At 45.3% G+C, this 16,750-nt stretch overlaps 1 long non-coding RNA gene across 1 annotated transcript; it reads left to right on the forward strand.

Moving 5' to 3' along the window:
* The first annotated feature begins 10,941 nt into the window (after positions 1-10,941).
* On the forward strand, positions 10,942-13,114 carry LOC134943791 (uncharacterized). The gene is made up of 3 exons (XR_010181756.1): positions 10,942-11,031; positions 11,544-11,567; positions 11,679-13,114. It is a non-coding gene; the product is annotated as an uncharacterized LOC134943791 (long non-coding RNA).
* Positions 13,115-16,750: the final 3,636 nt, after the last annotated feature.

Raw genomic sequence — 16,750 nt, forward strand, 5'->3', positions numbered from 1 at the left:
ATCAAGGACAGTACTGTGATGTGAATAAACTGCACTACTGTGACATGACGTGAATAAGATGAATTCAGGTGAGTGCTGCATCATCTGTCATGGAATCAATTTATACTGTAATGAACAGTACTGAGATGGTTAAGGGTGGGAGGGCTGCATGCTGATGTGTGTCATAATGTTTATAAGGGCAATGCTAATGTGTGTTACAATGTCTATAAAGGTAGTGTTTTGTCTAATACCCTGGACCTACTGTACTGTAGCGATACTGTAAGTGTACTGTATGTCACATTTAGAAATGTCCCCCTTAAGTTTTGAAGACAGTACAGTACACTATGCCCTCCTGAGTGATTAAGTGCAGGGTACTAGAATGAACAATTCCATTGATTGTGATGTCATAAAGATGCTGTCAATGTTGAATTTCATTGACTGTACAGTATGCTGCCATTATACTGTATATATATTTTTACAGGGCTGGTAGCACGACAGCACAGGAGGCGGAACAGGTGCCGCCAAGCTGGTAAGTATTGTCAAATACAGTAGTGTACAGTACATAGTGATTTCTATAGTCCCACCCCCCTGTCCTGACCATCACAGATAACTCGCTGCAATCCGGATTGGAGGGAGGGTGGGACACTTCCTGTAAGATCTGGTTGCCCGTGATGTTAAGAATGTCTGTTTACAAAACTAACTGTAAATATTAAACACACAGTATAAATAACATTGTAGAGAGCTGAATACCCGTGCTGCGCTACGGGATGAGGATGTTAAATTACAGTGATAGTTGTTTGTTAATTTACGTTTGACAGTTTCACTTACAGCACTGTTATTTTTTTTCTCACAGTACCACCACCACCACCACCACCACCTGCGCTTACAAGTATTGTGTAACGAGAATTCTGGTGCGACTGTCATTGTTACACTACTGTACATGTGTCCTGGATACTGTATAGTACATGTTACAAATTGACAGCTTCACTTACAGCACTGTTGTTTTTTTTCTCACAGTACCACCACCACCACCACCTGCATTGCCAGGTATTGTGTAACGAGAATTCTGGTGCGACTGTCATCGTTACACTACTGTACATGTGTCCTGGATACTGTATAGTACATGTTACAAATTGACAGTTTCACTTACAGCACTGTTATTTTTTTTCTCACAGTACCACCACCACCACCACCACCACCACCACCTGCGCTGCCAGGTATTGTGTAACGAGAATTCTGGTGCGACTGTCATCGTTACACTACTGTACATGTGTCCTGGATACTGTATAGTACATGTTACAAATTGACAGCTTCACTTACAGCACTGTTGTTTTTTTTCTCACAGTACCACCACCACCACCACCTGCATTGCCAGGTATTGTGTAACGAGAATTCTGGTGCGACTGTCATCGTTACACTACTGTACATGTGTCCGGGATACTGTATAGTACATGTTACAAATTGACAGTTGCACTTACAGCACTGTTATTTTTTTTCTCACAGTACCACCACCACCACCACCACCACCTGCGCTGCCAGGTATTGTGTAACGAGAATTCTGGTGCGACTGTCATCGTTACACTACTGTACATGTGTCCTGGATACTGTATAGTACATGTTACAAATTGACAGCTTCACTTACAGCACTGTTGTTTTTTTTCTCACAGTACCACCACCACCACCACCACCCACCCCATCTGACCAGCAGAGCTCCGGAAGTGGTAATCATTATTTTTGTTACAGACACACTAGTTTCCTACAGTATTACTGTAATTTTTTTATTTTACAATACTTGTTATCTTGTACACACAGACCGCCTCGTTATTGATACGGAGCCAGAGGAGGAGGAGGAAATGGGGGAGCCTTCAGGCCAGCCTGGTAAGAATTGTAATCTACTGTACAGTACTCTACTGTACTGTATTGTATATTTATTATTTATTGATTTATTAACAGTACTAATGGCTTGGGTTTGCGTGACCAGTGGTCAGGATTCCAGCAGTCAAGTGACCAACAGCGGTATCCTGATTGCAGAAATCCCATCAGGTTGAGGTACTGCATGGTATCGAAACCCTACTCCACTAACCCCTAACCCTCCATTTATACTCTGGTATTTTAGATGCAGGTACAGTACGTCCCCTACAAATGGACGGTCATTCCACACTCCGGCTAAGAATGTCTCTCTGCCTCTCTACTTTCTGTAGCACTGTACTACTGTAAAGTATTGGATAATACTTTAGTACAGTAGTATTGGAAATAACAATGGCAAATTTGACTTTTCTTTTTGTTTTTTTATATTCAACACAGATGTCACTTACGTGGACTCGGGGGAGGAGGAGCCACAGTATAGTAAGTACAGTAGGATTTTCTCAAGCCCATTCTTAAAAGTATTGACCAGGTCCACTTTTATTACTTTTCAGGCAGGGAATTCCAAACGTACAGTATTTCCCTCACTGTGAAGACCCTTTTTCGCCTCTGTATGCGAAATCTCCTCTCCTCCAACACGAGTGACTGTGCACGTGTCCTCTGTGTCGATCTTATCAAAAACAGTTCCTGTGTATTGTCCCCTTGCTGTATATATTTGTAAAGGTTAATCATGTTCCCTCTTAATCTCCTCTTTTCCAATGTAAACATGCCTAGCCTAGCAAGCCTTTCCTCGTATTCCAGCTTCTCAATCCACTTGATCACTTTGGTCGCCCTCCTCCTAAACCTTTTCTAGTTCCACGATATCCATTTTGTAGTACGGTGCCCAAAATTGTGCATCCTACCCACCCTCCACTAGCCTAAACCTCCAATCATACTCTGAATCCAGACTCAGCATTTTGAATGTCGGGATCCAGACAGCAGGTGTTTTAAATACAGGTACAGTACAGTACTGTATGTCCCCTACCACTGGATAATCATTCTGCTCCTACTGTATTATGAATATCTCTCTGCCTCCTGTAGCACTTTACTACTGTAGACTACTGTGCAATTTTGTAGTAACTGTACTCTACTGTATTTTGTTTATAATCTTTTTTTTATTTTCCACTCAGTAATTATTGACAGTCAGGAGGAGGAAGAGGAAGAGGAGAAGCCCTCTCCCCAACTTGGTAAGTAAACTACCGTATTGTACTGTACTGTACTGTACATTGTGTGAAACCAATGCATTGGGTTTACGTGACCAGAAGTCAGGATTCCAGCGTTCAGGTGATAGACAGTGGCATCCTGATTGCAGCAATCCCAACAGGGTGAGGTACGGTATCCTAAACCTCCTCCACTACCCCCTGAATCTGGCCTCGACATTCTCGTCTCTGTGTGCAAAATCTACTCTCCTCCAACCTGACTGAATTTTTGTTATACTGTATTCAACACAGAATACAAAAGTATATTTCATGGAATTTTTGTTTTCACAGGCCCTACACTGTCACAGGCCGTGGCAGAGGAGGAGTACTCCCTGTCCCCCACCACACTGCACCCACCAAGTAAGTCCAGTCTGGTACATCTTGACTCTGTAGAGCCAGTTTGAGCAAGGAGAGATTGATTGCTTCTTTTTTTGGTGGTGTCCCAAACCAATCAGTCATTTCAGCCAGAGTCGTGTGGCAGACCCTGTGGCTGAAATGATGGGTTTGTTAAAATGTGCATGTCCTGTTTATACAACACAACGGTGGGAGTGCCCAAGGACAATTCCATCTTGCGCCTCTTTTTTATTTATTTATCTTTGCATCATGTAATGTTTTTGGCAAATTTTTATAAGTGCCATCCTGTCTGACACTGCAGTGCCACTCCTAGATGGGCCAGGTGTTTGTGCTGCCCTCTTGGGTCACTTACAGTAGCTTAGTCATCCAGCGACCTCGTTGCACATTTTAGGACTAAAAATAATATTGTGAGGTGTGAGGTGTTCAGAATAGACTGGAAATGAGTGGAAATTATGGTTATTGCGGTTAATAATACTATAGGCTCAAAATTTCACACAAATTCTATGATTTAAGCTGTTTTTGAGGGTTTTTTTTTTTTTTTTAACACCCAAATCCAAAACGCATCTGAATCCGACAAAAATTCGAAAGGGTGGTTTTGGCAAAACACGTCCAAATCCAAAACCAAACCACAAAACCCGAAAAATTTCCGGTGCACATCTCTAGTTTTAATAAAGTCCAGGAGGGAAACATTCTCCTAATGAAGACACTGCAAGCAATCAGGGCCGGTGCAAGGTTTCTCGGCACCCTAGGCAAAACTGAACCCAACCCCCCCTCCTCCTTATTCACGTTACTTTTACAGTAGTGCCTCTTATTGATGTTGCGTCACACAGTAGTGCCTCCTATTCACGTTACATCACATTAGAACCCATTTCCGTTAAACCACACAGTAGAGTCAATTCACATCCTGCCACACGGTAGTACTCCTTATACACATTATGCCACACAGTAATAGTGCCCCTTATAACACAATATGCCATAAAGTAATGCCCCCTATACATTATTCCACACAGTAATGCCCGCTATACATTATGCCACACAGTAATGCCCCTTATACATTTTGCCACACAGTAGTGCCACTTACAGATTATGACACACACAGGAATGCCCCTTATAACATTATGCCACACTATAGTAATGCCCCTTACACATTATGCCATATTATGATTGGCTGCCGGTCCGGCTCGCAGATGGCTCCAGATTCAAAATAATGGTGTCATTGTCTCTCACATGGTTGTGTGCACTGTTCAGTGCACCACCTATAAACAGTTGGCACATAAAACACAAATGTGTGACTGTACTGGAGCAAAAATGCAAATATATTATATATATCCAACCTTTTTATAATACAGTATATCCATTTCATGAAAAGTGAGTGTCTATTATGTTTCTTTCTTTAATTACAGTTGTAAATGCTAGTTACACCCCTTCGTGTATATATATACTTATTGATTTTGTGTCCTGCATCCCCTTTCCTGTTTATACAAAATGTAAAAAAAAGTAAATGTATACATACAGTGTATGTGTATATATGTATATATATATATATATATATATTTGTAAAGCGGCACCCCTCAAAGCATAAACAGTTAGTTAAAGCAGTCAATAGCCGATGCCCTCCAATCCGAGCTGCATCAATGTGTGTAGCATAATGTAGTTTCCATATGCGGCGGTACTCAGAATAAAACAGACCAGTAAGGTTTAGTTACCAATGTCTCAATGCTCAATAGGTTGCATTTTCGTCAGGGTGCAGAACGTTCTGCACCCTGACGAAAATACAACCCATTGAGCATTGAAAGGTTGGTAACTAAACCTGCCTGGTCTGTTTTATTCTGAGTTTCGCCGCATATGGATGCTATATATATATATATATATATATATATATATATATACATACTAGGAAGAATCAGGAGAGCGCACTAGTAAGTTAAAAGTAATCACTTTATAAAAAAACGGAATAATATCCACATACATTTAGGTTTAGAGAACATAGACACTGTCACCGTTATGCTTCGTCTCTCCCCCCCCCCCCCCTCCCTGGACCCGGCGGGTGACGTCACATCATCCACAGCAGCTAACCACGCCCTATGTATATACATATATATATATATACATATATATACACATGTATATATATATATATACACATATATATACATGTATATATATATATATATACACACACATACATATATATATATACATGTATATATATATATATATATACACATGTATATATATATATACAAATATATACATATATATATATATATATAGATATACATATATATACATATATATATATATATATATATATATATAAAAATTCAATTTATAGCATAAGATAAGTTTGTGGACCCCCTTATATGTTTTCAGTTAATCATCCCCACCCCTAACATCCGTTGTACCGACCCCCCCCCCCCTCCCGATAAATTATACCTTTTAACCCTTATGTAGTATTAGAGTAAGATGACAAAACATGATTTCACATACATTTTTTGCTGACTGTGGCTGGGACTGTCATATATGTGCGGTTCCAGGAGGTGGAGCCGGCCGCGGTCAGGCAAATACAAGGGAGCCAACCCAGAAGCAGGAGGGCGGCATGCAGCTTGTGGCAAACGGCGTCAGGTGAGGGAGCATGGAAGGCTGGGGGCAGCAATCGAACCTCCCTGCCTACGGCTGCAGGAGTTGGAGGGAGAGGACGATGCTGCTGCCTGCCCGGATTTAGGATACAGCAGCATCGCGCTGCTGCTCCTGCTTGTTGCCGGGGTCTGTCAGCAGAGTGGGCGCGGCAGCCACAGTTCACCCTGGCCGGGGGTGACTGATAGTGATGGCTGCGGCTGGTTAGACCCGCACTGGGGCCGCCGCTAGCCAGCCCTGCGCAACATGATTTTTAGTTTAAACTAATTCAGGAGGGGGATGCCGCCCTCTAGTGGCCGGCGCTCATAGGCAGCTGCCTAAAGCTGCCTAATGGTAGCGCCGGCCCTGCAAGCAATAGGACACAAGGATGTGCACTGAGACTGGAGGGGGGCGAGGTTCAGGGGGAATTTTAAGAAAAATTACTTCACAGAAAGTGCAGTGGACAAGTGGAATAGCCTCCCATCAGAGGTGATAGAGCCTAAAACAGTAGAGCTACAGTATTTAAACATGCATGGAAGAGACATACATAAGGATATCCTTACAAAGAAATAAGGATCAAATAAGGTTTGATGTAAAAAAAAGGGTAAAAAAAAGAGGCAGATTAGATGGGCAAAGTGGTTCTTACAGTATTTGTCGTCAAATTCTATGTTTCTGTATGCAGACCCTCCAACATGACCCGCCGCACTGCTCTGTTTCTAGACTTCCCTCTTAATTTATGATTTCCATCACCTGTGTTGAACTAGTTAAATGATAAGAAAGCTGTTTCTTCACAGGTGATGGCAATAATAAATTAAGAGGGAAGTCCAGAACCAGAGCATTTTGTACCTAGTGGGGCGGGTCATGTTGGAGAGTATGTGTATTTCCTGGAATGAACCTTTTTTTTTCTCATTAATGTTTTTTTTCACAGGCCCTACACTGGAACAGGCCACTGAGGAGGAGGAAGATGATGATGAGGCGCCATTTAGTGGTAAGAATTATTACTGACATCGATCTGATGCCATCAGAGTAGCACTTTTCATCAGATTTTTCTGGCAAATGCGTAGAAATCGGATGAAAATTGTTTTTGTTTGAACTGGTGATATTGCCCATACAGTAGCAACCGATCACATTCCACATTAACATTTACAGTATCTAGTTACACTTACAGACGATAATACAGTACAGTAGGTAATATTTGATTGGTTGCTACTGTATGGACAACATCACCTGTTCTAAAAAAAACACCCATCTTACTCAATTTCTCTCTCTCTCTCTCTCTCTCTCTCTCTCTCTCTCTCTCTCTCTCTCTCTCCCTCTCTCTCCCCTTGTCACTGTCTCTCCATTCATCTCTCTCTCTAGATACTGTCAGTGATGAATTTCCCATTAGGCACGAGAGGCACGTACTGTACCTAGTGGCGGCAGTGCCAGATTAAGGGCAACATGGGCCTGGAGCTGAAATTTACAAAGGGCCTAATTGTGTGCGGCAACAAGGGATATGGCTAGTGATATGGGGGGCATGGGGTACAGTGATCACGCTTAGCAAAAAAAGTTGTGGGTCTCAGGGACTCCTCACTTTAAGAAATTGGGGTCCTTCTTCACGGTTTCTGGGTCCCATCACAATTTATGCATTATAGGCAGTGCTGGGGGAAGGCAGCAGTTGGGGTAGAACTGGGGGTTGAGGCAGGGACCACTTAGGGCGGGAGGAGGTTAAGGGCAGGCAGTGCTGGGGGTAGTGAGGAGGTAAGAGCAGGCAACACTTTGAGAAGTGCTGTGAGTGGGTAGAATTTGGGGTAGAGGGAGATAAGGGCATGCAGTAGAGGGTAAGGAAAGACAGCAGCTGGGGAAGTACTGGGGCAATGCTAGGGATAGGTAGGGTGTAAGTGTAGGTACTGGGGATAGTGGTAGATTTCAGCTGGGGCAGTATTGGAGGCAAGGAGTGGGTTAGTACTGGGGATAGTGGTAGATTTCAGCTGGGGCAGTATTGGGGGCAAGGAGTGGGTTATGGGCAGACAGTGTCAGATGTAATGCTGGGGAAGCGAGGGGGTAAATTTGGGGAGTTGAAAGTACACTGCTTTGTAATTATACCACTAAATCACGGTGAAAGGTAGTTTTTTTTATTGCAGCAGTAACTGGCAATAGCAAACCAGAGGTAGAGTGTGATGCCTTGTGGAGACAGAGAGTGACAGGAGAGTGGGTGATGGGGAGATAGTGATGCAGGGGAGAAGCAGAGGGTGAGGCATTGGGTGACAGGGAGAGGCAGAGGGTGACAGGAGATTGCGATAGTGAGAGGCATTGGGTGATGCCAGGGTGTGGGTGACATAGAGGATAATGGGAGAGGCCGTTGGTGACAGGGAAGTGAGGTGACAAGTAGATATAGGAGGAGACGGAGAGGCAGTGGGTGACAGGAAAGGATGATGGGGATAGAGAGGGTGATGGGGAGAGATAGTGGGAGACAGAGAGGCAGTGGGTGACAGTGTCACGTCTCTTTTATGCGGGCACATGCGTGCACAGGTGAAGCTTGGGCGTACGCTCCAGCTGCTCCAATTGTGATAGATATGAAACAGACCTAAAAGGGGAGGTAATGGGGTAAGGTAGAATGGGGTAAGGGACCAGAGATAGGAGGATGAGAGAGAACGGTAGGGATGGAACCATGATAGAGCAGGGGTAGGGGGGAAGGCGGGACAGAGCGAGTTGGGGCAGATGCTGGGTGATGGGCCTAATGTGCAAAATGTTTCAAAATATTAATTAGAACACTGCAGGATAATTATGGAACCACTGCCTGCTACAATGTCTTACCTGGTGAGTGCACCCCCAGGGCCCCAGCACCCTCAGCTATTCCACTGACACCAGATGGTGCGAATGAAGCAGTAGAGACTTCTTCCAATTCTCCCTGAGCCTGCCCCGAGTCCTCTCACTCTGTGTCCTGCAGAATCAGATAGAGCAGCAGCACTCCCATCCACACACACAGTGGCCCGGAGCACGCTACTGCACAGTGCACACAGCTCTTCAGCCACAACCAGAAGGGGGCAAAGCCCCCGGCTGCAGTGTCGTAGGTTTATTCCCATTGCCCGGAGGCAAGTTAGAGTTTGGTGCCCCCCATGACCCCCCTCCCACACATATCTACCCTTTTATAGCTATCCCTTCCTCACACAGATCCCTCCTCCACACACACAGCTATCCCCCTTAGCTCCCCAAAAACACACATACAGCGCACCACCCTCACACAATCCCCCATCAAAAAGCTTCTCCCTCTTCCTGCTGCTCCAAATCTACCGTCTGCCCGCTCCCTCCTGACTGGTCAGCGGACCTCCTTAGGTGACAAAATGGGATGGGGCTCACTCACCGATCCCCCTAATTTTTGTGCCACCTAGCTCCTCTCCCCCTGAGATGGCTCCAGCACCATCTTGGCATCCTTTGCCCCTAATACAGACACACAGCGCCCCTCGCCCTTCCCCAGACACACACACAGCTATCTAGACTATTATAACTATACCTTTCTTACTCCCCCCCAAAAACACACACACACACAAACAGTGCTGTCACCCATTACAGTCAGCTCCCCTGAAACACACATACAGTGCTCCACCCTCACACAATACCACATCAGGATGCTGTCCTGTCCTTACACAGACCCAACCCACCCCCCTTACTCAGCTCCCCTCAAGCACCACCCTCACATAGATCCCGCCCCCTCCCCTCACCTATACCGTAGGTCACCTTTCCTCATACAGATTCCCACACATAGGCACAGCTCTCCCCAGTCCCCAATCAGCTGCTCTCCCCAGTCCCCAATCAACTGCTCTCTCCAGTCCCCAATCAGCTCTTTACTCCCACCACACACACACACAGCATACACACGCAGGCGCACACACACACAGAGAGCATACACACAGCAAGCTATCCTCCCCACAGACACACAAACTCTTTAGTCCACCCACACAGATCGGCTCCCCTACACTGAGATCTCCTCCAGGCGCAGAGTCTTAACGACCGGCTTTCACTTCCGCCGTGGGAGGATCACTTGCTGAGCGTCTGTTTCCAGTGCAGACTGTGCTGCACTGCGTGTCCTGATCACTGCTGCCCACAGTGATTGGGACACAGTGTGAGAGAAGACACCACTCATGAGAGAGACACTCAGTCGCCAGGAAGGGGGGGATGTGGGCTGTCCGATCACTGACCAGCAGTGATCGGGACACGCTGGAGGTGGAGCCGCGGCTGCAGGTGGACTGACCAGGTCTCAGGCGGCGATTAAATGTGGAGATGGGAGGCGCTGCTGACAGTGACTGGATGTGGAGATGGGAACGCTGCTGGCGGTGATTGGCTGGGATAGGGAATGCGTCTGATTGGTTGGGGAGTCAGAGTGCATCCTGCAGGACCCACTAATATATAAAAATTGAGTCCCTCACTGCCTATAGCACGTAAAATACACACACACATACAGTACACACACGTACACCACCTCAACATATACACACACACAGTACACACTACACACACATACCGTATGTACACACCACATGCACATACAGTACACACACACACACACACACACAGTACTCACTACACACACACATACACACACACACACACACACACACACACTACTGCATATACACACACAGTACACCAACACACACCACTACATATACACACATACAGTACACACACACACACACACACACACACACACTACTGCTGCTTATATACACACACAGTAGAGTACACACTACACACATACAGTGCACACACCACTGCAGAATATACACTCAGTACAACACACACACAGTACACACTACTTATACCTTCAGTACCAGGCTTCCTGCAGCAGCTGCACCTCCTCGTGTGGTCTGGGGGCGGAGCTAGTGACAGGCTCAGTCAGGACCCCGGAGAAGGAGAGACTGAAGGGGAGAGGTGGCCCCCACACTGCCTGCGCGGCTCTCTGTGGCTGATCTCAGAGAGTGCTGGAGCTGAAGGAGGAAAGGTAGGGGAAAGAGGGCAGCCGCTGGCAGTGTGTGACAGGAAAAAGTTTTTTTCCAGTCAACGCTGTCAGTGAGTCTCCTGTGGGCCTATTTTCAATGGGGGGCCTGGAGCTGCAGCTCCATCCGCCCCATTGTTAATCCGGCCCTGAGTGGCGGCATCTGTTTGGGGGCCTCAGTTGGATGCTTACAGTATGCTAATACTGTTATCCCAAAAATTACCACTACAGTAACTGCTAAATATTTTAAGTGTACTGTACAATATGCACATACAGTACTGTACAGTATACATAATTCAAAAGAAAAAAGAGTTGCTACCTTATTCTAGTCATAATCACCGGCATACGGGCCACTCACAAATTTTCTGATGGTCTCGGTGGGGCCCCTTGGAATCACCATGCCTGTCACAAGCATACCTTTTTTTACCTACCTGTCACTGGGCCTGGACACTAGTGTACTATTACTATACTTTTTACTGTATACTGTATCTTATAATATTCTTCTCTTTTACCCACAGACGACGAGCCAGAATACATTTTTGGTAAATATACTGTACAGTAGCAATAGTTTGTACTGTAATTACAGTATTTTTTTTCTCCAACATTATTTTAAGTCAAACTGATATGACTAACTGTATTTTATCTTTTTACAGTCCGTCGCCAACCAGTGGAGGAGACACCTGGTAATAAGATAGAAATACATAATGCACTGTACTGTATTCTAACTTACTGTAACATGTATAACACTGAGCTGATCATCTTCACACCCTCTGACATAACCTTACAGTACATACTGTACTTTCTCTCCTTTTTCACCCTCTTCACTCCACAAATGCATGCTGCGTTTCCTGACTACTGATATAATAGTGTGCAGAGCGTAGCGAGGCACCGTGCCCGCCGCGTGGCGAGCGGAGCAAGCATGCAAGGAGCTGCGTTCCGCTCGCCACCCCTGTCGGGATTGTGTGGTCGGGATTCCGGCGTCTGTATTTTGACCGCCAGGATCCCGTCCAGCGGGATTACGTGCTGATTTCCAGTCTGAGCCTGCCCTAGGCATAGGCATACTTGGCAAATGCCTAGGGGCACAAGCAGCTTCTGCTGATTAATATGATATGCAGCATGCCTACAGTATATTCTGTGTGTGACTGCGTCTGTATCTGCATACAAAATGCATTACTAATGTGCAGCATTATGTGTATAAGGGGTACTACAGTACTGTGTTGTGTAACATATACTGTAGCAAGGGCACTACTGTGTGGTCTAATGTGAACAAAGAGCAATATGATGTGATGCAATGTGAATAAGTGGGAATACTTTGAGGAGTAATGTGGTACTATCATATGATGTAACGAGAATAAGAGACACTATTGCATGATATAATGTGAATAAAGTTGCCGTACTGTGTGGCGTCATTTCAGATTGGGGAATTACTGTGTGGCCATGCCCCTTCCCAGCAAGAACATGCACCGTTTTGGGATGCACACCGAATGTGCACACTGTTGCTATTTTAAACATACAATAGGTTGGAGGAGCACCAAAATGAGGACTGCTATGGTTGAGGGGTGATGGTGCTGGGAAAGGGGTACAGGGTCAGAGGCGGAAATAGCGTCTGTGCAAGGGGGCAGCATCCAAAAACTTGACTAGGGAATCATATTGGTTATGGCTGGCTCTGAGTACAGTCCACTATTATTGATAGTACTCCCTACAACAACACCTACAGTACTGTAACCCTCTTTTTTCTGAAGCTGTCATGAAATGTCATGACTGCTAATACATAAATGTCTACAGTATTTGTACTGTGGTGTTTTATTCCTTTGACAATTTGTTTATGACCTATTGAAGCTAAACTCTTGTACAGTACTTTATATTTTGAATACCAGCAATACAGTAGAATACTGTACCTACAGTATACAGTAGTAATTGTATAGTATTTGAATGTGACTAATGTTTTTTTTCTCCAATATAATGCCAATGATTTATGGGGGCCCTAGACAGGGGCAAGATAGGTGGGCTGGCCCAGAAGCGGGCAGGCAGCAGCCCACTTATACAAGAGGTAAACTAAAGCAATGTTTAAATTACCTCGACAGCATACAGTAGTGTTCGATTTACTGTACTGACAATACAGTACTGTACATTGTAAATAACAAGATTGTCTAATATAGAGTAAAGTACTGTATTGCCATTACTACACTGTAAAGTATTCAGTATTTGTTTTGTAATACTGTCCTTTTTTTCCCACAGAACAGTTGCAGCGTGCCATCCTGCTCCTGCGGGTGGTGGTCCACCTGTTAGTGGACCACTTTTTTAATATATTACTAAGATCGGTTTAATTTTATTTTTGTTTAATAAATATTTTTGTTATTGTACTCCATTGTATAGTATCTTTTCTACTGTATAAGATAGGCATACTGTACACCATACAATTATCTGGCAGATAATCTTCCAGATCTAGCTGTTTGGAATGAAATTCTGGTAATGGATGAGAGCAAATGACAATCATCCATTACCATAATTTCATTCCAAACAGCCAATGTACAGGCAGCAGTTGATTGATACTGTATGCACACTTCTCCGTCTTCTTACTGTTTCATACTGTACATCTACCCCATGTGTGCTTTACAAAGGAATGCAGAACGATGCATCAAGGGACATGGCAGCAGTACAGTACAATTGTTAGGGTCTCCTGCCCTGTGCTGCCACGTCGTCATGGCAACCGGGAGACAAGTGCTAGCGGAGTAACCTGAGCGCAGCTGATACTCCGGTTCGGGTCTTTTGCTGTGCAGTGGTTATAGGCTCTGTGCATGGCAGGGGATCCGGTGCTGGTTTTTGTGCTCACAGTCTGTGAGGTCTGAGTGGGGCGTGGACAGCACCTGCTTTATAAGGCCTCTTTTCAGGGTAAGCAGATGCTGCTGAATCTTTGTTGGTTAGTCAGTTTCTGAAAGTTAGCCAGTACTGTGTAGCTTTGTATTTGTTTGTTGCTTACTGCAAATAGGCCTGGGGATTTGGTATTACACTCTGCCAATCCAGACCTAGCAGTAAGACTGGAGTCAGTCGTTTAGCTTGCTGGGGTTCTGTTACTACTCTGTGAACTTAGCAAGTTTGCGGCTGTATTCTAAGACTTGCCTGTCTAATCCTGTCTCACTGTGCTAGGTGTCAGGGGTCAGTTTAGTGGCAGTAAACCGAACCTGTGCACTGCAAGTGAGAATTAGGATTGTGGAGAATCTCCTTGTGTCTATCATTCCATCTCTGACCAAGGAGTTTACTGCCACACCCGTTGGTAACCCTTTAGGGTTTTGCTATTGCCCTTAGCAACAGCATTTCGGGTTTTCTATGTATTAAAACACAACATCTTGCTTTTCACATCTGAGCAGTTCTAATACAAGGGAGATACCCAGTTCCTTAGCCTCTGGGCTTCTCTGTTCACGTTGTGTGTATTTTGTTACCCTACCACCTTCTGTGTACGTTATGTCATATTCCCTAGTCTGTCTGTGAGTCCATTTGTTTTGCATAACAGTTCAAACACCAGTACATTCCTGCAGGCACTGGAGTGCATAACAGTCCTGACACCAGTACTTTCCTGCAGGCACTGGTGTGCATAACATATTCAGCAGCCCAATACTCCTGTTGAAATTTTGTGGGAATATGGAGCATACCCCTCAAAATACGTTGCAACAGGTGGTTGATCAGGTGCAGGTCCTGACTCAAAAATGTAATGATTTGTCCATTAAAATGCACACCTCCCAGGCTGCTGGCGGAGCTCCCGCAGCAGCAGCACCTGCAGGGGTTAAGGAGCCGAAAGTAAATCTCCCGGATCGTTTTTCTGGAGATCGCTCGCAGTTCTTTTGTTTCAAGGAGAGCTGCAAGCTATACTTCCGGCTTAGGCCTCAGTCTTCTGGGTCGGAGATTCAGCGGGTGGGCATAGTGATTTCCTTGCTACAAGGAGACCCACAGGTCTGGGCATATGGGTTGCAGCCTGACTGTCCGTCGCTTAAAAGTGTTGATGCTTTTTTTACGGCACTGGGCATGTTGTATGATGACCCTGACAAGACGGCCTCAGCCGAGGCTCAGATTTCGATCCTTAAGCAAGGGCGAAGGCCAGTTGAGGTTTACTGTACGGAGTTTCGGAGGTTGGCCCATGATACCCAGTGGAATGACCCAGCCCTGAGACACCAGTACCGAAGAGGTCTTTCTAACCAGATAAAGGACCAACTGGTACAACATCCCTTGCCTGATAGCTTGGATCAGCTCATGCAGTTATCCATCCGGGTGGATAGACGGCTGAGAGAGCGTAGGCTTGAAAGGGAGACTGAGATTTCCTTCCTTCCCAAGGGAACCTCAGACTCTGAGGAATTTTCCGAGGAGCCTATGCAGATTGGGGCTACCCGCCTCTCCTCGCGTGAGAAGATGCGGAGGAGACAGCAGGGGTTGTGTTTGTACTGTGGGAATAAAGGTCATGTGGTAGTATCATGCCCAGAAAAGCCGGAAAACTTCAGGGCCTGAGGGTGATGGGAAATATCCTGTCAGGCCAGAAGTCAGAATTTCCCAAGAAGACTTTTATCATTCCGGTGACCTTGAAGATCCTCGGTCAAACTGTCAAGACTGAGGCCTTTGTGGACAGTGGGGCCGACGGGGTTTTTATGGACCGCCAATTCGCCCTGAAACACTCTGTTCCCTTAGTACCCTTGGCATCGGAAATTGAGATTTGTGGGTTAAACGGGGAACCATTATCCCAAGGTAAAATTACCTCTTGCACTAGCCAGATTTCTTTGTTTATTGGAGCCACACACTCTGAAAAATTGTCCTTTTATGTGACTGTCTGTACTTTTGCCCCATTGGTGTTGGGGTTACCCTGGTTAAGGGCCCACAATCCTCAATTTGACTGGGTCTCTGGGGAGATTCTTAGTTGGAGTACTGATTGTTTCAGGAGTTGCTTGAGCCTTCCAGTCAGGTTCTCGCAGCTAAGTTTGCCAGGATTGCCAGGGTGTTATGCAGATTTTGCGGACGTGTTCTCCAAAAAAGTTGCAGAGGTACTACCTCCCCATCGCTCCTATGACTGTGCCATTGATTTGTTGCCAAATGCTAAGCTTCCCAAGAGCAGGTTGTACTCCCTGTCACGTCCTGAGACTCAGGCTATGGCAGAGTACATTCAGGAGAACTTGGCTAAGGGATTTATCAGACCTTCACAGTCTCCAGTTGGGTCGGGGTTCTTCTTCGTGGGTAAAAAGGACGGTTCGTTGCGACCCTGCATCGACTTCAGGGAATTGAACCGTATCACGATTAAAAACTCATACCCACTGCCTCTCATTTCGGTCTTGTTTGACCAGCTTCGTACTGCCACCATTTTTTCTAAGATTGACCTACGCGGTGCGTACAATCTAATCCGAATAAGAGAGGGGGATGAATGGAAGACTGCCTTTAATACCCACTCGAGGCATTATGAATATTTGGTGATGCCTTTTGGGCTCTGTAATGCCCCGGCAGTCTTCCAGGATTTCATGAATGATGTGCTCAGGGAATATTTGGATAGATTCTTAGTTGTATACTTAGATGACATCCTAATCTTCTCCCATTCCCTGGAGGAACATCGGAAGCATGTACGCTTAGTCCTCCAGAAACTCAGAGACCACCGGCTTGGGGCGAAGCTGGAGAAGTGCGAATTTGAAGTTCAGCAAATCGCATTTCTAGGATATATTATCTCCCCAGAAGGTTTCCAAATGGAGGGTTCCAA

Source organism: Pseudophryne corroboree, chromosome 7 (assembly GCF_028390025.1).
Source record: "Pseudophryne corroboree isolate aPseCor3 chromosome 7, aPseCor3.hap2, whole genome shotgun sequence".
Lineage (NCBI taxonomy): Eukaryota > Metazoa > Chordata > Amphibia > Anura > Myobatrachidae > Pseudophryne > Pseudophryne corroboree.